We start from the raw sequence: 22,409 nt of genomic DNA on the forward strand, positions 1-22,409 counted from the left end.
AGGAAGTCTGTTTGCAGTGTTTATCGAGTAATTGGGACATGCAAGTTACATTTCTAGGGAAAGGAACCAGTTGTGAGTGGACAGCTATGGTGGAGGAGAGTTTGCAGGTGGAGGACTAAGAGACAGAGAAGATGTTATCTCTGCCCCGGTGGGGATTCCCACCTAACACGATGTCTAGCCCCAGATCACCCCATCCTTACACACATTTTCATTGTGATTTCTTTTTCTACAAGAAATTAGGGCTGTTCCTGTCTTCATTTCTTCCAAATATGGGAAAAGAAGGGAGGACTCACAGGCAGCCTCCGCCTGAGACTCTTCTGACTTTAGGACTTAAATATGGGCTCCTGATTGATGCCTCCTTACTTCCTGTGAATAAAACTGAATGAGATTATAGATAATTTGTCAATCTGGCATGGAAAGAATAAGGCACAAGCAAATATCTAGAAGAGTAGTTTTCAACTATATCAGACCCACTATCCCCTTTTTATAATGAAACATCCCTTCATTGTCCTGAAAGGGAATTTATAGATAGTATAATCTACTAACATACAGGAACAACAACAAAAAAAACCAACTCATTTTAATCGACATAATGCTTCAACTGTGATACAAAAGAAAAATAAAACTAGAGTTAGGGTTATGTTCAGATAATTATAAATAGGTTTTCACCCACATCAGTACCTTAAAGGACATTTGATAGTAGGGTGGGACAATTTCTATGTCCTATGGAACTCTTCCAAACATCTGTCAATCCTGGCCCTCAGCCACCAAATACCAGTTAGCATGCCTTCAATCATTGTAATAACCAAAAATGTACCCATAGTTCCTATAACACATCCTAAAAGGTGGTACTGCCCCTGTTGAGAACTAGTGGTCTCTGCAGGAGTGCCTCTGTATTAGATTCCTTTAGATTCTCCCTTGGTTACGGGTTCTACGTAACAGAATACGATATACTTGCCATACTCCCAGACTAAGAGTTCCAGGGCTTAACAAGCCTAAGCTCAACCAGCATGCATTTTCTATTTGTACACAACTATTTTTAGGACACTAGTTTTAAAATAGTACCCACATACATACACACGCCACTATCACCAAGTTTCCTGACCACAGAGTCATGCTAGGGAGTGGCCATGCTATGCATGGACTGATGGTTATATAGAGTGAAGCAGAAAGAGCCTTTATTTTGTGTCATATATAAAACTTAGGAAGGCAGAACTGAGGATGTGTCAGGGTGGTGCATTGGTTGGCCTTGTACCTTTTTTTTGGTACTCTCTGACCCTTACCTTGGGTTAAAGGAGACTCTGTATTGTAAACAAAGGTTTTCTCTTGTTCTGCCTGCTGAATACAAAATTGAAGCCAAACAGGGACCCAAAGGGAATAAGAGTCCCTTCACCCTCATGCCCCTGGACACATACCCCTAATAAGGATCAATCAAAATATCATTCACCAAATACTCAGAAAGATACTGAGATCTGGCCCAGTCAAAAAAAAAAAAAGAAAGAATGCTTGTGCAAACTTCTCTGAGCCACACTCTAGCATTTAGCAGAGGTCAGTGTTTTCCTGCCAGAACAAGCTAAAATTTGAATGAAATAAAAATTCTAAATTACCTAAGGGAAAACTTAAACAGCAAAATTCCTCTACACCAAGACCCATGATAAAACATTTGCCCCCTCTTGAATCATGCTCATTCAAGAATCTGTTTAAGCACAGCATGCTTTCTGGGTGATATAATTCTTACATGGGCCATTAAGAAGAAAGAGGTTTTGAATCAATGAATGAGAGAGGAAAAAATGTGTTGCAACTAAGGAAAACATTCATTCATGTATAAGGCAATATTAAAGGCAATATTCCCTGTAGTCCATGCTTACACCTGTGCAAGCTAAATGTGCCTGGTGAAGGGCCAAACCATGCAGAGATCTCAGTTTAAATTTATGATCATAAACCTTGAGTAGGCCAGCAATCACACTATCTTTCCCAAGTCCTTCTATTATCCCTCTTTCTCTGGTGGTATTACATACCTTCACCTCTGTCCTCAAACCTCAAACACCTACTCACCACCTATTCTCATTCCCTGTTGATGGCCTCACTTCCTATTTCACTGAGGAAGTAGAATGAGTCAGAAGAGAGCTCCCACAAACACCCACCAACTGCATGAGTGCCCAAGTCCTGGGTTTCTTTCTTATGGCTATAGATGAAAACTTCGTGCCCCTACAAAAGACCAGTTGCTCTACTTGTAGACTAGATGCCCACTTACTGTCACCTCAAGGACTCACTCCAGCAATTCTGTTCTCAATTCTTCCCTTTTCACTAGATCTTTTCCATCAGTTATGGACATTATTTCTCTCACCTCTGAAAAACCCTGTCTTGACCCCACTTCTTCCATTTACTACTCCCATTTTTTTTTCTTTTCTGGAGGTTGTCTATAGTTACCATCTCTACTACCTCCAAATCTCCCTTCCCAGTCTCTCTTAAACCTAATACAATCAGTATTTATCAAATCCACTCCAATTAAATTGCTTTTATCAAGATCACTTCAACCTCCCTGTTGCTATATCCAAAGGCTAAATATTCAGTCTTCCTCTTACTTGATTGGTTAGCAGAATACAATCACTCTCTCCTCCTTGAACCACTTTTCCACTTGGTTTATAGAAGGAGACATATCTGGTCTTCTACCTATATCTCTGGTTCCTCCTCAGTCTTCTTTGTTAGGTTCTCTTCCAACACTCTGACTTCCAAAACTTGGAGTATTCCAAAATTCAGTCCTCGAACCTTTCCTCTTTATCTTCTTCACTCACTTATTAGGTGATCTCATCTAGTCTCATGGCTTTAAATACCACCCAATATACGTTTTGTCCAGCCTACATTTCTCCCCTGCACTAGACTCACATATCCAGAAGCCTCCTTAAACCTCCACTTGGATGACTAATAGACATCTCAATTCAACAAGTCCAAAACTGAACTCCTGACCTCCTCTCACTACCTCCCTACTGCCAAACCCTGTGCCTCTTCTACTTTTCCCCAGATGCTCAAGCCAAAACCTAGAAGTCATCCCTGATGCCTTTCTTGCTCTCATTCCCCACATTTGATATGTCAATTCAACTGTCAGCATATGTGCAGAATCTGACCACTTCTCATCATTCCACTATCATAATCACTGCTGTGTCTCACCTAAGTTAGTGGAGGAGCCTAGTCTTCTACCTTCCATTCTGACACTGTTCAGACTTCTCAACACACAAGTCAGAGTGATGCTGATAAAACATAAACCAGAGAAGGTCACCTTTCTGCTCAGAAACTTTCCAATGACATTTTTAGTAAAAGCTCAACTCCTCAAATTCCTTCAAAGCTCTTCACATTCTGCCCTTGGCTCATTTCTTTTCCAACTTTGTCCCCTATTTCCTTATCCTCCACCTCGTCCATTCTAGTAGGAGTCTCCCTACCCTTTGCTGTTCCTTAAACCTTCTAGGCACCTCAAGGCCTTTGCACTTACTGTTCCTGGGATGTTCTTCCCCCACACATGACTCACTCACTCACCTCCTTCCCTCAGATGTTCCTTTCTCAGTGAGTCCTTCTCTGTTACACATCTGCGATGGCTCATTTTAGCTGTCAATTTGATTGGGTCACAGGGTGCCCAGACATTTGGCCAAACATTATGCTGGCTTTAAGACTTAGACTGGAACTATACTACTGGTCTGCTAGCTCTCCAGCTTGCTGACCACAGATCCTGGGACTTCTCAATCCCCCTATAGGCCTTCTTCTCAGCCTCCATAACCACTGAGCCAGTTCCTTATAACTAATGGGGATTAAATGATTGGATATTTATGCAGCGCTTGGAAGAGTGCCTAATATAGTATTATAGTAAGTGCTATATTAAGTAAAATAAATAAATAACTGTATACATATATATATATATATATATATTCCTTCTCTCAAGAATTTCACAGATAGTAGAAAGGAAAACATATCTATCAAAAGTACGGAGTACACAGTGGTAGCACAGAAGATGGTAAGGGTTAACTTCCCCTTAGACTCAAGGAAGACTTCACAGAGACAGTGATATTTAATGTGAATCTTAGAGAATGAAGAAGTGCTTACTAGACCAACAAGAAGGGCATTCCAGGCCAAGGACACAGAACAAATGTTTAAATCAGGAGGCTCAGAGATAAGAATAAATCTGTCCTCCCACCTTCCAGGAAGTGGTGATCTGGAGTTGTCTCAATAAATCCAACTTGTTTTTCCTAATTTATCCTTTAATTTCTTTATTATGTAAGGGAAAGTGTTGATAACACTGAATATTAAATTATAGTCATTTCACTGTGTGGGAGAGAAAATTTTAGAGATTGTTACACTCTTAGGCAATGCTTACCCCAATCTATTCAATGCACTGAGTGAAAAGAATTTGCTAGTTCTAAGTCACCTTCATATTCTTGAAAGAATCTTTTGTTGATTGATATTTACCATATGTTGAAAGAATCTTTCATTAATTGGTATTTACCATATCTTATCTGCTGATATTATCACTGATAACCATTTTTCTTTAAAATGTTACATTAGAATTCATTTGTTTAATGAATTTCAATTTTCCATTGCTTTATTCATTTACTACTTAACTAAAAGTATGTTTTATTTATTGTCACATTGTCAGAGATATTAGCTCAGTTCAGTTCAGTTCAGTCACTCAGTCATGTCCGACTCTTTGTGACCCCATGAACCGCAGCATGCCAGGCCTCCCTGTCTATCACCAACTCCCAGAGTCCACCCAAACCCAGGTATTAGCTAATAATAGTATTTAAAAAAAAACCCCTAATGTCCACTAAGATATTTTCTAATTTTTTTCCTACATTACAAAACATTATTTAAGGACAACATTACTTCACACACCTTTGACTAACTCCTTTCAAGTTAATGATCTAGAAATCAGTGGAGAAGGAACTTAAAGGGAAATGGTCAGGGGTCATCCAGAAAGGCAGCAGGAGCTGGGCAGGATTGATTGAAACACCACAATTAGATCCAGCCACTTTTCAGGATCTGGCCCAGAAACTCACTCCTTGCAATGCCCTAGGTACGAGCCCCAAGAGGCTGACCCATGCAGAGATAGAAGCAGATATTCAAATGCCAGTTTATTCATTTGCAGTGAGAAATTAACTTCTCACATGGACCAGCATGTTCTCATTGATTCCTTGAAGTCAAGGCAAAGAGAATTCATACTAAGAAAGTACTTTACTAATTTGCCATGGGAAATCTCTGCATAGGGACAGAAACTTCAGTGTCTGTATGATCTGTATATTTTCTCCCTAGAGATTGCCTACCTGGGAAATCAAATCATAGTCAGAATACTACTCAGTAATAAGAATAGAGAGATGAACGTGTGTGTGTGTGTGTGTGTGTGTGTGTGTATGTGTGTGTTCAGTCATTCGGTCGTGCCCAACTCTTGTCACCCCAGGGACTGTAGCCTGCCAGGTTCCTCTGCCCATGGGATTTCCCAGACAAGAATACTGGAGTGGTTGCCATTTCCTTCTCCAAGATGAACATATGGAACCAAACTAAAAGAATGTGGCAGACAGAATAAAGGCCCCAAAGATGTCTACATCTTAACACTCAGAACCTGTGAATATGTTACCTTTTGCAGCAAAAGGACTTTGCAGGTGTGATTACATGAAGGATCTTGAGATGGGAAGATCATCCCTGATTATTGAGTTGGTGAAGTGTGAAAGTTGCTCAGTCCAGTCTGACTCTGCTACCCCATGGACTAAACAGTCCGTGGAAATCTCCAGGCCAGAAGACTGGAGGGGGTAGCCTTTACCTTCTCCAGGGCATCTTCCCAAACTGAGGATCAAATCCAGGTCTCTCACATTGTAGGCAGATTCTTTACCAGCTGAGCCATCAGGGAAGCCCAAAAATACTGGAGTGGGTAGCCTATTCCTTTTCCAGGGAATCTTCCCGACCCAGAAATCAAACTGGGGTCTTCTAAACTGCAGGCAAATTCTTAACAAACTGAGCTATCAGATTACTGAGATAGGCCCAGTATAATTACAAGCTTCCTTATGAGAGAAAGAAAAGAAGGTCAAAGGCAGTAGGAAGGGGTGTAATGATGGGAACAAGAGGTTGGAGTGATGCCAGCAGGGGGCTATAAGCTGAAGAAAACAGGCAGCCTCAAGAAGCTTACAAAGGCAAGGAAGTGGATTTCCCCTTAAAGCCTCCAAGAAGGAATGCAGCACTGCTGACACTTTGATCTTAGCTTAATGAGATGCATTTTAGATTCCTGATCTCCAGAACTATAATAGAACACATGTGCATTATATTAAGCTATTTACTTCAGTTCAGCCGCTCAGTCGTGTCCAACTCTTTGCAATCCCGTGGACTACAGCACACCAGGCTTCCCTGTTCAGCACCAACTCCCGGAGCTTGCTCAAACTCATATCCATAGAGTTGGTGATACCATCCAAGCATCTCATCCTCTGTTGTCCCCTTCTCCCCCTGCCTTCACTATTTCCCAGCATCAGGGTCTTTTCCAGTGAGTCAGTGCTTCACATCAGGTGGCCAAAGTATTGGAGCTTCAGCTTCAGCATCTGTCCTTCCAATGAATATTCAGGACTGATCTTTAGGATGGACTGGCTGGTTCTCCTTGCAGTCCAAGGGACTCTCAAGAGTCTTCTCCAACACCACAGTTCAAAAGCATCAATTCTTCGGTGCTCAGCTTTCTTTATAGTCCAATTCTCAAATCCATACATGACTACTGGAAAAACTATAGCTTTGACTAGACAGACTTTTGTCAGTAATGTCTCTGCTTTGTGATAATGCTGTCTAGGTTTGTCATAGCTTTTCTTCCAAGCAGCAAGCGTCTTTTAACTTCATGGCTATAGTCACCATCTGCAGTGATTTGGGAGCCCAAAAAAATAAAATCTGACACCGTTTCCATTGTTTCCCCATCTGTTTTCCCAGTCACGAAGTGATAGGACTGGATGCCATGATCTTAGCTTTTTTTGAAAGTTGAGTTTTAATATTAATCTATTTGGTTGTAGTAATTCATTCAGCAAAAGGAAACTAATACTGACTCTGAGGCAGTAATTAAGATTACATTCAGCTGTGAGAGGTAGAAATCCCCACATATAAGTAGGTTGAACAAAGTAGACTTGAACAAGTTATGACCTCTCACAAAAATGAAGTCCTGATTAAACAGTCCAAGACTGATAAAGCAGATCCACCATTACCAAGTACCCAGGCTTCCACTATCTTGCTGCTCTCCATACTCAACACATGGTTTCAACTTCATGATAGCTCAAGATAGCTGCTTAATCTCCAGCCATCACATATATATTCTAACCAGCAGGAAGAAGGAAGAAGTAATGGTAAAAGAAAGCATTCCCTTTTCTTATGGAAACTTCTGAAAGTTGCATACACCATGTCGGCATGCATCTCATAAACAAACAATTGGTCATAGAGCCACACATAGTTTCAAAGGAAGCTGGAAGTACCATCCTTATTCTGGGTAACTTAGTGCTCATTGAAAAATAAAGCCTCCTATTTCCAAGGAAAAGGAAGAAAAGAAATAATGACAACCTACAAAACCTAATAATGACAACTTACAAAGCCTTACAAAACGTCACTTCATTCACGTCCGATTCTTTTCGACCCTATGGACTGTAGCCCACTAGGCTTCTCTGTTCACGGGATTCTCCAGGCAAGAATACTCTAATGGGTTGCCATGACCTCCTCCAGGTTTCCTGATTCAGGGATCGAACCTGCGTCTCTTGTGTCTCCGCATCAGCAGGTGGGTTCTTTACCACCAGTGCCACCTGAGAAGCCCTGTAACCCTTGCATTCACCTCTAATCAGAATCAGAAGCATGCAAGCTACAATTTCCTTTCCTAATCTGAGTTGGATGGATACTGCCAGTTTTGCCTATGTGTGTGTTTTTTTAAATCTAGGAACTGAATGTCAATCAATCCTTTTTAGACTGATATCTTTAGGGCATATTAAAATATCTTCAATTAGGTTACTGACATTTTAGCTGGCCCAAGTCTGTCCCTTTCAGGTAATTATATATTTTTCTCCCATGATCCTACAATTTATTCTCAGAGGACTATTTTATTTCCTCATTCACAAGTCCTTTGAAGATACTTCATGCCCCTAAAGGATGATAACAAATTATAAAAGCACTGAGTTAAAGCCTGGTGCCTACAGGTAAGTTTCACTCTCTTCCATGGCTGCTAATCATAATCAGAAATTCCAACCCTAGAATTGTCTGAAATTTATCCCAATATGAAACAAAATGTGAGCATGTAGATAGTTGAGATAAGTCCAAAACCACTACTTGAAAGATAATTATGTGATGTGCCTCTGAAACTCCTTTTAGCTAGAGTCAAGGCTGGTCTAATAAGTAGGTGAAGTAAATACTGATGCTCATGGAATTACAACATGGCAAATACAATTAATATTCCCATTTTGCTGATGAAGAAACTGAGGCCTAGAAAAATTAGCCAAATTTTCCCAAAGCTAGGGCTATTCAGTGTCAAAGTGAGGACTCAGACTTCTTAACCAGAGTCTGACTCTAAATTATTACACTATTGATATAATTCGAGAAACCTGGTAATTGGCCTGCTGCAAAATATTTCTTCGTTATTTTTAAAAATACCTGAAATTTCAAATGCTATTTTGGTCCTGAAAATGAATATAGTGGCAAAAGTAAGGCTGTTTAGAGAATCCAGGGGAGGATACCATTATGTTCTATCTCCATGACCAATACCTTATTTTACACCACCATTGTCTACTACCTGGATTACCAAAATTATCATCCCACTGGCCCATATTCTGCCAGGATGGCTCCTTCCAATCTGTTCTCCACATTATAGCCAGAATGATCTTCCCCAAATGTACATCTGATCATGTCATTCCCCTTTTAAACCCTTTCAGGGATTCTTCATTGCCTTCGACATAGTCTATACTAGTGGTTCTCAACCCTATTAGAAAAAAATTATATAACAAATAATTTTCATCAAATTTACTACCTCCTTCCCTTACTATCCAGAAAGGAAAGTCATGTAACACTAGTCCAATTTTTAAATGTTTGGCCATGATTACATTAGAAAGCAAATTCTGTACATTGCAGGACAGTAGAGACAGTACTACCTCTTCCCACTGCCCACCCTGAGAGATAACTACTTAAACCCTTTGATGTGATTTGTTAAGTATTTGTGTTCTGGACTCTTCTTACTCTCCAACCAACACTGTCACTAGTCAGTCTGTCTTGGCCTTTAGTCCTCATAAACTACCTAAATGACCTATACACACAGTGGTCTTTGTCACTTGCTGTTCTGTAGAAACCACCTTTTTTACCTGGAACTGTTCATCATCCTCTCTCCAGCTTTATCTGGCTAATTCCTCCTCGCTCAGGTTTCTGCTTAGAAGCAATTTCCTCCATAAAGCCTTCTCTTGTTACATCAGTGACACATGGCATCCTGAAATTTCCTCTATTATAGCACATGGCAGTCCCATCGTTGCAATGATCTCTTTACTTCTCTAGCCACTCCCTGAAAAATGAGTTTCTTGAGGACATAGACTATGTTGTGGCCACTGTTACAGCTTGTTTTACTTGTTAGAGGAAAAGGAAGTTGGAGAGCATCGAAGACTAACTTAGCAAAACTATTTTATATTAGCAAAACATCGAAGACTAACTTAGCAAAACTATCTTATATTGGGAGTATTATGATCAGCTCTTATTTTCTAGAAACACATTGTCTTAGAAACGCGTAAAAATGAAAAAATACAAAATACATTTTGAGAAAAAAGTATAACAAACCTGACAAACATTACCTCCGCCAGGTTATTAAGGTCAACATCAACAGGGATTAGTCATGCGATAGTATGTATCTTTGTTATGATGTGATAAAAATGTCACTTTAAACTCTACAGTTTCCTGCCCCAAGCCATAATACTAGCATAACCAAAGAAAAATAACAGACAAATCCCAATGCAGGGACATTCCACATTCTAAAAATACTTAATGAGTACTCTTCAAAATTATTAAGGTCATCAAAAACAAAGAAAGTCTGAGAAACTGTCATAGCCTAGAACAGCCTAAAGGACACGATGGCTAAATGTAATCTGATATCCTAGATCAGATTCTGAAACAGAAAGAAGACATTAGGCAACACTTAAGGAAATATGAATAAAGCATGTACATTAATTAATAATAACATAGAAATACTGATTCATTAATTGTAACAAATATTACCATGTTAATATAAGATGTTAGTAACAGAGGAAACTGGGTATAGCGTATATGGGAACTCTCTGTACAATCTTGAAATTTTTTGGTAAATCTAAAATCACTCTAAAATTAAAAGCTTATTTTTTTAATGGGCAAAATATTTAGACACTGTATCTGCCCCCCCCAAAATTATCTATAAATGCAATATGAAAAAATTCAACATGCTTAGTCATAAGGCAAATGCAAACTGTCATAATGTAATACCACAAGAGACACACTAGAATGGTTAAAATGCAAGACTTGCAAAATCAAGTATTCGTGAGGATACAGAGCAATTGAACCATTGATTATGATTATGGAAATGCCAAAATGACAATTACTCTTTAAAAGTATGGAGATTTTTTTAATGAAGTTAAACAAACACTTTTCATGAGATCCAGCAATTCCACTCCAAGGTACTTACTCAAGAATAATAAAATATATGTTCACACATACATACATAAAATGTAAAATGGTACCATCATCCACAAAAATAACAACACAAGAAAAAACATAATCACTTGGAAATTCACGGAAACTTTTTGAAATAACCATAAGGTTATATTCTCAGGTTATGTATGCTAAAGTATTTAAGGGTAAAATGTTATATCTACATCTTATTTTCAAATGATTCAGCAAAAAAAAAAAAAGGAAAGAAGGGAGGGAAGAAGGAAGGAAAGGAGAAAGAGAAGCAAATTTGACAAAACATTAACAATTGATGATCAAGAAAAAGAGTATAGGAGTCTTGTTATTCTTACAACTTTTCCATAGATTTGAAATTTTTCAGAATAGAAAGTTGTGGGGAAAAGCAAGCTTAGTAATAGCACTAGTAAGATGACACAAATTTCTCTAGGGGTCAATTTTTATTTTTCACTTTGCTCATTGGCCAAAGGCTAGCCAACGTATTTATGTAGTCTAAGCACTTATAATGTGACTTTCTTCACAGAAGAGTCTGTGAACTGTTTATTAAACTGTGGACTGTTTATTAAAGTTGCTCAGATGGTTCAATTAAATTTAGAGTTATATGTTTACACCAGTACACCTTATCTGTAAAATAAAAAGTTCCATCATACAACATCTTTTGTACCCTAGATACTGTGCAAGTTATTTGTTCAGTTATTTTGGAATCATGTAGCCATTTTTATCCAGGATTGATTTTTTTAAAAAGAAGGCAGAATAGGCAATAAAGATAAGCTGCTGCTGCTGCTAAGTCGCTTCAGTCGTGTCCAACTCTGTGTGACTCCATAGACGGCAGCCCACCAGGCTCCCCCATGCCTGGGATTCTCCAGGCAAGAACACTGGAGTGGGTTGTCATTTCCTTCTCCAATGCATGAAAGTGAAAAGTGAGAGTGAAGTCGCTCAGTCGCTAACTAATTTTTAATTTAAAAGAATAATTCTGTATATGTTTATTTCAATAATGCTCAGACATTCTGGGAATTCCACTTTGGTTCTTCAGAGCCTACTTATAAATGAAACCATTAAATTTCATTTATGATGAAATCCTTATGAATTCTATGGCCATTAAACCAGGTTGTTGTTGTTGTTTTTTGATGTTGAGTTATATGAGATATATATATATGTGTATATATATACACACACACATATATATGTATTAGATATTAATTCTTTGTTAGTGATATCATTTACAAATATTTTCTCCCATTCAGTAGGTTGTCCTAGTAAAATCATTAAAATATAGTTTAAATGCATTCACATTTTATTTTGGACAAAATGGCATCAGAACATGTGATCACTCAAATTATTAACCTTTCTTTTTTTCAAATGAATTTTTGGCATTTTCGAAAGATCAACTCTACCTTAACAAATCAAAAATTTCCATCATAAATACTACATGGGAGGCCAGGAGTTGGTAAACTTTTTCTGTAAAAGTTCAGATAATAAACATTTTAGGCTTCATAAGTCATATGGGTTCTGTCATGTGTGTGCTAAAGTCACTTCAGTCATGTCCGACTCTGCAACCCTATAGACTGTAGCCTGACAGGCCTCTCTGTCCATGGGGATTCTCTGGGCAAGAATACTGGAGTGGGTTGCCATGTTCTCCTGGGAAACCCATGGGTTCTGTCATAACTAATCAACTCTGCAGCTATAGTGTAAAAGGAGCCAAAGACACTACTATAATGAATGAGCTTACCTGTATTGCAATAACATTTTATTTACAAAAATAGTTGGTGAAATAGATTTGGTCCTCTAGTTTGTTGATTCTGGTTTTAGATAATAACAGAATAACTGAAATAACTATGTTGCTTTCTATAGTGATGGCAACTACTAGGATATATAGTTTTTGGCTTAAAATAAGTTTTTTCCACCCACGTTTTATAATCAATAGTAAGGTATTTTAAGGGGCTTCCCAGGTGGCACTAGTAGTAAAGAACCTTCCTGCCAATACAGGAGCCACAGGAGCCATGAGTTTGATCCCTAGGTCAGGAAGATCCCCTGGAGGAGGACCTGGCAACCCACTCCACTATACTCTCCAGTACTCTCAGTACTCTAGCATGCACATGCACACGGGGTATTTTAAGACCTTGTTTAAAAGCAATATTTTCATTTACCATAACATCAACAAGAATAAAACGTACAGGAATAAATCTAACAAAGGATATAAAAGACCTGTATTCAAAAAATTATAAGACACTGATGAAAGACACTGAAGAGGACACAGACAGATGGGAAGATATTCTATGTTAATGGGTTGTAAGAATTAATATTGGTAAAATAACCATAGTACCTAAGGCAATCTACAAATTCAACGCAACCCCTACTAAAATACCAATAGCATTTTTCACAGAACTAGAACAAATAATTCTATAACTTGTATGGAACCACAAAAGATCCCAAATAGCCAAAATAATCTTGATAAAGAAAAATAAAGCTGGAGGGATCATGTTCCCTGAGTTCAAAGTACATTACAAAGCCACAATCACCAGAACAGTGTGGTATTGGCACAAAACAGACACATACATTAATGGAACAGAATCGAGAACCCAGAAATAAACCAACACACTTATGGTCAATTAATCTATGACAAAGTGGGCAAGAATATACAGTGAGAAAAGGACAGCTTCTTCAATAAACTGGGAAAACTGGAAAGCTACATGGAAAAGAATCAATCTGGAGTACGCTGTTATACCATGCACAAAAGTAAATTCAAAATAGATTAAAGACTTAAATGTAAGACCTGAGACAAAAAAGTTCCTATAAGAAACACAGACAAAAAAAAAAAAAAAAAAAGAAACACAGACAGAACCCTCTTTGGTGTAAATCATAATTTTTTTTGTTTCTGTTTCCTAAGGCAAAGGAAACAAAAGCAAAAATAAACAAATAGGTCCTAATTAAACTTAAAACCTTTGGCACAGCAAAGGAAACCATAACCAAAACAAAAAGACCACTTACTGAATGGGAGAAAATATTTGTAAATGATATGACCAACAAAGAATTAATATCTAATACATATATATGTGTGTATATATATATATATCTCATACAACCCAACATAAAAAAAAAACTGGTTTAAAAGTGGGCAAAAAATCTGAATAGACATTTTTCTAATGAAGACATGAAAATGGCCAATAGGTACATGAAAAGATGCTCAACACTGTTAATCACTCAAGAAATGAAAATTAAAACCACAATAAGTTATCATCTCACACCTGTCAGAATAGCTATCCTCAAAAAAAACACAAATAATAAATGTTGGTGACGATTTTGGAGAAAAGGGAATCCTTATAAACTTCGTGGAAATGTAAATTGGTACAGTCATTATGGAAAACAATATGGAGATTTCTCAAAAAATTAAAACCAGAATCATATGATCCAGCAATATAGGAAAGATACATGAACCCTTATGTTCACTGCAGCATTATTTACAATAGCCAAAACATGGAAGAAACCCAAGTGCCCATCAATAGGTGAATGAACAAAGGTTGTGTGTGTATTTACAATGGACTATTATTCAGCCACAAAAAAGAATGAAATCTGATCATTTTTGACATCGTGGATGCAGTTGGAGACTATTATGCTAAGTGAAATAAGTCAGACAGAGAAAGACATATACCATGTGATTTCACTTATATGTGGGATCTCAAAAAAATCAGATAAATGAACAAACAAATATAATAAAACAGAATTACAGATACAAAGGACAATCAGGCATTTACCAGAAGGAAGGAGGAGGAAAGAAATAGTTGAGGGAGATAAGGTCTTCTTCAGGTACAAATTTTCAGTTGCAAAATAAATGAGTCATGGGTACGAAATGTACAGTGTGGGTAATATAGGCAATAACTATATAATATCTTTGTATGGTAACACATTCTAATTAGATTTATTTTGGTGATGAGTTTGAAATGTAGAAATACCTAACCATTCTGTTGCATAACAGGAAGTAACATTCTTTTGTAGGTCAATTATATTTCAAAAACTAACAAACATAACAAAAGAGATCAGATTGCTGAATAGCAGAGGTGGAGGGTGGGGGAGGGGGAACTGGATGAAAGTAGGAAGTAAGCAAAAGTTACAAATTTTCAGTTATAAGACAAGCGCAAGGGTTGTACTGCACAACATAATAAATACAATTAACACTGCTGTATGTTACATAGAAAAATTGTTAAAAGAGTAAATTTTAAGAGTTCTCATCACAAAAAAATTTTTTTGTATTCCTTTAATTTTGTACCTATATGAGATAACAGATGTTCACTAAATTTATTGTGATAATAACTTCATGATGTATGTCAATCAATTCATTACTCTGTATACCTTAAACTTATACTGTGCTATATGTCAATGATATCTCTGTAAAACTGGAAGGAAAAAAAATAAAGCATACTTTTAAACAGCATTTGTGGAAAGTATTGCACTGATATTTCCTCTCCCAGAGGGGAAGCAATCATAATACAATTAGTTTTATCATTCAATCAGCAGGAGCTGTATTTTGATTTTTAAGATGATCATTAAAAATAAAAACCTAATACATCATCCCACTGCTGTTATAGATTCCATTCTTCAGAAAGTCATCTGAGGTCAACTCACTTAGTATCGATATATCTTGGTAAAAGCACGGAAAAAAAAAAAAACAACATAAAGATAAAACACAGCAGATACAAAAATATTCAATGGCAAAACGGTAATGTGACTGGACTTCCCTGCTGGTCCAGTGGTTGAGAGTCCACCTGTAAGCACAGAGGACATGGGTTTGACCCCTCGTCTGGGAGGATTCCACATGCCACAGGGCACTGGGCCCGTGTGCCACAACTACTGAACCCACACTCATACTGAAGCCTGCATGCCCCAGAGCCTGTGCTCTGCCAACAAGAGAAGCCACCACAATGAGAAGCCTGCTCGCCACAACTAGAGAAAGCCTTCGAGCAGCAATGAAAACCCAGCGCAGCCAAAACTAAATGAATAAGTGAATAAAATTAAAAAGAAAATAAGTGACCAATACTCAACTGCCAAAAAAAAAATCAGCTTATCCAAAACACCTATGAGAACACAAGATGAAAGCAATCTGCAGACTACTTCTATCATTGTTTACTAATTTCACTGTCATATGAAAACAAACATATTTCCTTTGCGTTCACAAATTTTAATAAATAAAACTAAAAATCTTTCTCAGATAGACATTGATGTTTGCAAACACTTGATATAAAGAGCAAAAAGGATAAACAGTTCTATTTAATAAACAACTGGGCTTTTGTTCATTTAAAAAGTTATTTGAATTAATGTTACAATTTTCAGACCTTTAAGAAGGACCTAGATGAACAAAATCATACTTATTCAGTTTTTTTCCCTTTTTATATTTTTCTCCCCCTATACTAGTGATTCTCAAACGCAGTCCTTGAACCAGCAGCATCAACTAGGAATCATCTAAAATCTGTTTAAAATGAAAATTCTTGCTGTCTCCCCACCACCACTGTGGAGGCCGAGGCTCACGTGCATTCCAGATGAGCAGTGCCCATAATCTACTGCCGTGGCCAAGGAAGTACCCGTAACCTGCCGTCATGGCTGAAGAAGGCATTGTTGCTGGTGGTGTAATAGATGTTAATCCTGCTTTACAAGAGGTGCTGAGACCATTGTCATCCATGATGGCCTGGCACGTGGAACTCACAAAGCTGCCAAAGCCTTAGACAAGTGCCAAGTCCATCTTTGCATGCTTTTATCCAACTGTGGTGAGCCTATATGTCAAGTTGGTGGAGGTCCTTTGTTTCTTTGTTGTTGTTTTGTTTGTTTTTTAATATTTCCTAATCAACTTGTGCCACAGTCAGCTCCCGGTCTTGTTTTTGCTGACTGTATAGAGCTTCACCATTTTTGGCAGCAGAGATGTTTGGATGCAAAGATGCACATTTGAATCTTTGGATCCAAAGACTTGACTGTGGCGTAGACCATGAACTCCTTATTGCCCAATTCAGACTTAAACTGAAGAAAGTAGGGAAAACCACTAGACCATTCAGGTGTGACCCAAATCAAATCCCTTATGATTATATAGTGGAAGTGAGAAATAAATTCAAGGGATTAGATCTGATAGACAGAGTGCCTGAAGAACTATGGACGGAGGTTCATGACATTGTACAGGATGCAAGGATCAAGACCATCCCCAAGGAAAAGAAATGCAAAAAAGCAAAATGGTTGTCTGAGGTGGCCTTACAAATAGCTGTGAATAGAAGAGAAGGGAAGGGAAAGGCAAAGGAGAAAAGGAAAGATATACCCATTTGAATGCAGAGTTCCAAAGAATAGTAAGTAGAGATAAGAAAGCCTTCCCCAGTGATCAGTGCAAAGAAATAGAGGAAAACAATAGAATGGGGAAGTCTAGAGATCTCTTCAAGAAAATTAAGAGATACCAAGGGAACATTTCATGCAAAGATGGGCACAATAAAGGACAGAAATGGTATAGACCTAAGAGAAGCAGAAGATATTAAGAAGAGGTGGAAAGAATACACAGAAGAACTGTCCAAAAAAGATCTTCACAACCCAGATAATCACAATGGTGTGATCAACAACCTAGAGCCAGACATTCTGGAATGTGAAGTCAAGTGGGCCTTCAAAAGCATCACTATGAACAAAGCCAGCAGAGGTGATGGAATTCCAGTCGAGCTATTTCAAATCCTGAAAGATGATGCAGTGAAAGTGCTGCACTCAATATGCCAGCAAATTTGGAAAACTCAGCAGTGGCCACAAGATTGGAAAAGGTCAGTTTTCATCCCAGTCCCAAAGAAAGGCAATGCCAAAGAATGCTCAAACTACCGCACATTTCACTCATCTCACACGCTAGTAAAGTAATGCTCAAAATTCTCCAAGCCAGGCTTCAGCAATACGTGAACCATGAACTTCCAGATGTTCAAGCTGGTTTTAGAAAAGGCAGAGGAACCAGAGATCAAATTGCCGACATCCATGGGATCATCGAAAAAGCAAGACAGTTCAGAAAAACATCTACTTCTGCTTTATTGACTATGCCGAAGCCTTTGACTGTGTGGATCACAACAAACTGTGGAAAATTCTTCGAGACGGGAATACCAGACCACCTGACTTTCCTCATGAGAAACCTGTATGCAGGTCAGGAAGCAACAGTTAGAACTGAACATGGAACAACAGACTGGTTCCAAATAGGGAAAGGAGTACGTCAAGGCTGTATATTGTCACCCTGCTTATGTAACTTATATGCAGAGAACATCATGCAAAATGCCAGGCTGGATGAAGCACAAGCTGGACTCAAGATTGCCAGGAGAGATATCGATAACCTCAGATATGCAGATGACACTAGCCTTATGGCAGAAAGTGAAGAAGAACTAAAGAGCCTCTTGATGACAGTGAAAGTGGAGAGTGAAAAAGTTGGCTTCAAACTCAACATTCAGAAAACTAAGATCATGGCATCTGGTCCCATCATTTCATGGCAAAAAGATGAGGAAACAATGGAAACAGTGAGAGACTTTATTTCGGGGGGCTCCAAAACCACTGCAGATGGTGACTGCAGCTATGAAATTAAAGGACATTTGCTCCTTGGAAGAAAAGTTATGAAACTAGACAGCATATTAAAAAGCAGAGACATTACTTTGTCAGCAAAGGTTTGTCTAGTCAAAGCTTTGGTTTTTCCAGTAGTCATGTATGGATGTGAGAGTTGGACTATAAAGAAAGCTGAGCACTGAGGAATTGATGCTTTTGAACTGTGGTGCTGGAGAAGACTCTTGATAGTCCCTTGAACTGCAAGGAGATCCAACCAGTCCATCCTAAAGAAAATCATTCCTGAATAGTCATCAGAAGGACGGATGGATGTTGAAGCTGAAGCTCCAATACTTTGGCCACCTGATGTGAAGAACTGACTCACTGGAAAAGACCCTGATGCTGGGAAAGATTGAAGGCAGGAGGAGAAGGGGAGGACAGAGGATGAGATGGCTGGATGGTATCACCGACTCAATGGACATGAGTCTGAGTAAACTCTGGGAGTTGGTGATGCACAAGGGAGGCCTGCCATGCTTCAGTCCATGGGGTCACAAATAGTTGGATATGACTCAGCGACTGAACTGAACTGAATCAACTTGTAATTCAATTACAGATAAACTTAACGTGATATGTTTAATGAAATAGTAAATAGCTGAAATTGCCAATAAGAAATCAGTTGACTTTTTTCCACATTGATAACGGAATATTACCCCTTAGAAAAAGAACAGCAGCTTGGCTTTCTTTAGAATTTTAGGGATATGAGCATTTGCACACAGATTCCTGGAAATTGCTTAGCATTCCAAGGCACTTATTTAAATCCTGTGAGAAGTCTGATAGTGCAGGTGAGAAAGGAAGCACACTAATCCATTTCTTTCACAGTCACAGGTAAGGGAGAGGCTGCTACTCCCTCCCCACCAGCCTGGGGCTTCTCTCCCCATGCACACGGACTGGTGGAGGCCTTTGTGCTATATACCAAATCGACCCAATTAAGGCTGATGACAACAAGAAACTACGGGAATGGGTGGTGGTTGTTGTTGTTTAGTCATTAAGTCGTGTCCAACTCTTTTGTGACCCCATGGACTGGAGTCTGCCAGGCTTCTCTGTCCATGGGATTTTTCAGGCATGAATACTGGAATGGGTTGCCATTTCCTCCTCCAAGGGATCTTCCCAACCCAGGGACCAAACCCACGTCTCCCGCATTGGCAGGTGGATTCTTTACCACTTAGCCACCAGGGAAGTCCCAGAGGAATGGGTAGATTCTCTTAAACTGACTGAGAGGGAAAACCCAGTAAAGTGGTTGGTTGCATCTGTGTGGTAGGAAAGGACCATGGCAAAGAGTCTCAGGCACACGATGCCACTAAGGAGTACTTCAGATGTAAGAAATGAAGAAATAAAAAACATGGCTCTGGTTTCTCAAAAAGAAAAGGAAGAAAGAAATGCAAATTTGGGGGCCTTACCTCAAGACCTCTTAAGTCAGAATCACTGGAGTAGGGCCCAGTAACAGCTCTCCAGGTTGTACTGATGCACAGGCAGTTTTGTAAACCATATTCTCAGTTATCAGGTCCCAGCACAGGTACGTCTTGAGTCTCTTCAGCTTTTTCATGTTCTACCAGCCCAGATCTAAAGGAGAGAAGAGTGAAAATGGCTTACAAATGGAAGCCTATACTCACTCATATCTGCTGCTCCCTCCACTCATGACCACCTGCCTAACTCGAGCATAGACTTAACACAGTAGCACATGAGGCATCTACACCTCCTCCTCTGCTAAAGCTCAGGAACTGACACTGCAAGATGGAGGTGGAGAGGGGTACTATTTATCATAAGAAGAATTACAGAGCAATTGACTCCTAAATTATGTGTACATGCAACATCGATTGCAATAATAGTTCAGATATACTTTAAAAAGAGATCCATTAGAACTTTCCCTTATACAACATGTGCTTATATTGGGCCCAACTTTGTATAATGATGGGGAAAAACCAAATACAAAAGTAAGTGAGCACACTGCTTTCAGTTTCTTTCTGTTTGGACTTGACCCCTGCTTGGTCAAAGAAATTAGAAAAATTAGAACTGGGAGAAATATCAATAACTTCAGATATGCAGATGACACCACCCTTATGGCAGAAAGTGAAGAGGAACTAAAGAGCCTCTTGATGAAAGTGAAAGAGGAGAATGAAAAAGTTGGCTTAAAGCTCAACATTCAGAAAACGAAGATCATGGCATCTGTCCCATCACTTCATGGGAAATAGATGGGGAAACAGTGGAAACAGTGTCCCACTTAACTTTTTTGGGCTCCAAAATCACTGCAGATGGTGACTGCAGCCATGAAATTAAAAGACGCTTACTCCTTGGAAGAAAAGTTATAACCAACCGAGATAGCATATTCAAAAGCAGAGACATTACTTTGCCGACAAAAGTCCATCTAGTCAAGGCTATGGTTTTTCCTGTGGTCATGTATGGATGTGAGAGTTGGACTGTGAAGAAGGCTGAGCGCCGAAGAATTGATGCTTTTGAACTGTGGTGTTGGAGAAGACTCTTGAGAGTCCCTTGGACTGCAAGGAGATCCAACCAGTCCATTCTGAAGGAGATTAGCCCTGGGATTTCATTGGAAGGAATGATGCTAAAGCTGAAACTCCAGTACTTTGGCTACCTCATGTGAAGACTTGACTCATTGGAAAAGACTCTGATGCTGGGAGGGATTGGGGGCAGGAGGAGAAGGGGACAACAGAGGATAAGGATGGCTGGATGGTATCACCAACTCGATGGATGTGAGTCTGAGTGAACTCCAGGAGTTGCTGATGGACAGGGAGGCCTGGCATGCTGCCATTCGTGGGGTCACAAAGAGTGGGATAAAACTGAGCAACTGAACTGAACTGAACTGATACAGTAACAAGTCTCTTCCCAATTAAAAGCCATTAAAAAAGTAAAGATGTAACCAATGAATAGAGACACTGGTATATGCACCATATTGTGGTAAGCACTGATGAGGCAGGAGAGACTATAAGAATAAAAAATACAAAAACACAACAAATGAAAAACAACCCTAGAACAGCTACTGTAGATCTACAGATGATCAGAGGATGAAACAGCAGTGCGAGCTGAAGTGAGATGTAGAAACTGAACTGGTCTTTCAAGGAGGGATGCAGGGAGATGGGAAGGAAAATTCCAGACAGGTAAATGTCATGAGCAAAGTCCCTGAATATCACACTTGGCGTATTTAGGGAATAACCAACTAGACTGATTTAGCTGCAGTGGACATCCATATAAGAAAGATTAGAGACACAGATGAGGTTTGTTTAACTGTGGCCTTAAGTGTCAGGCTGGGGCATTTGACTTTTCTGAGAGCAATGAGGAACATTTAAAATTCTAGGGATATGATGAAAGCAGTATTTCAGGAAGACTGATTTGACCAATCATTGGAAGGACTGATGCTAAAGCTGAAACTCCAATACTTTGGCCACCTGATGCGAACTGACTCACTGGAAAAGACCCTGATGCTGGGAAAGATTGAAGGTGGGAGGAAAAGGGGACAACAGAGGATGAGATGGCTGGCTGGCCTCACCGACTTGATGGACATGAGTTTGAGTAAGCTCCGGGAGTTGGTGATAGACAGGGAAGACTGGCGTGCTGCAGCCCACGGGGTCGCAAAGAGTTGGACATGACTGAGCAACTGAACTGACCTGATTTGACCAAAAGTGTAGAGTAAATAACAGTTAGGCTTCACAAGCTGTCAAATGCGTATGAAATCACCTGGGATCCTATGATTCAGTAGATCTGGGGAGGCCAAGACTGCGTTTCTAACACTCTTAGTGATGCCTAAACTGCTGGTCCTCAGACAGTACTTTGAGTAGTGTGGGATTATGATATGTTTTAAATTCAAAATATCCACTGAGGCATAATAAAGAAAATGTCATACAGAAAAAAAATAATTCTTTACAAATTTATTATTCTAGTCTGTTCCATTTCTTTGCAAGGAGCAGTCATTTCTCACTCAACCAGCTGATATAAAAAGAGAGACTATAAAAAAGAAAAAGCATAAAAGAATCTTACAGAAACAAATGCAGACAGTATGGTAGAATGTCTCCAGGAAATGTAAAAGCGACAGTCACTGCTCTCCCCATGTCTCTGGCTGTATGCCTGCCTATCTCCTTCTGCTTCCTTCTTCTGTTTACTCACCAGTTCATCCATTAGGACTCTCAGTCCTGATGCCAAATAACTCT

At 39.0% G+C, this 22,409-nt stretch overlaps 1 long non-coding RNA gene across 4 annotated transcripts in view; it reads right to left on the bottom strand.

Moving 5' to 3' along the window:
• LOC138436951 (uncharacterized) overlaps nucleotides 1-22,409 on the bottom strand; it is a 134,498-nt gene that overhangs the window by 73,518 nt on the left and 38,571 nt on the right. For all 4 annotated transcript variants that reach the window (XR_011255682.1, XR_011255683.1, XR_011255681.1 and 1 more), the window contains exon 2: nucleotides 19,647-19,809. This is a non-coding gene — a long non-coding RNA (uncharacterized lncRNA). The remainder of the gene's footprint in view (nucleotides 1-19,646; nucleotides 19,810-22,409) is intronic.

The sequence above is a fragment of the Ovis canadensis genome, chromosome 3 (genome assembly GCF_042477335.2).
Source record: "Ovis canadensis isolate MfBH-ARS-UI-01 breed Bighorn chromosome 3, ARS-UI_OviCan_v2, whole genome shotgun sequence".
In the NCBI taxonomy this organism is placed as follows: domain Eukaryota; kingdom Metazoa; phylum Chordata; class Mammalia; order Artiodactyla; family Bovidae; genus Ovis; species Ovis canadensis.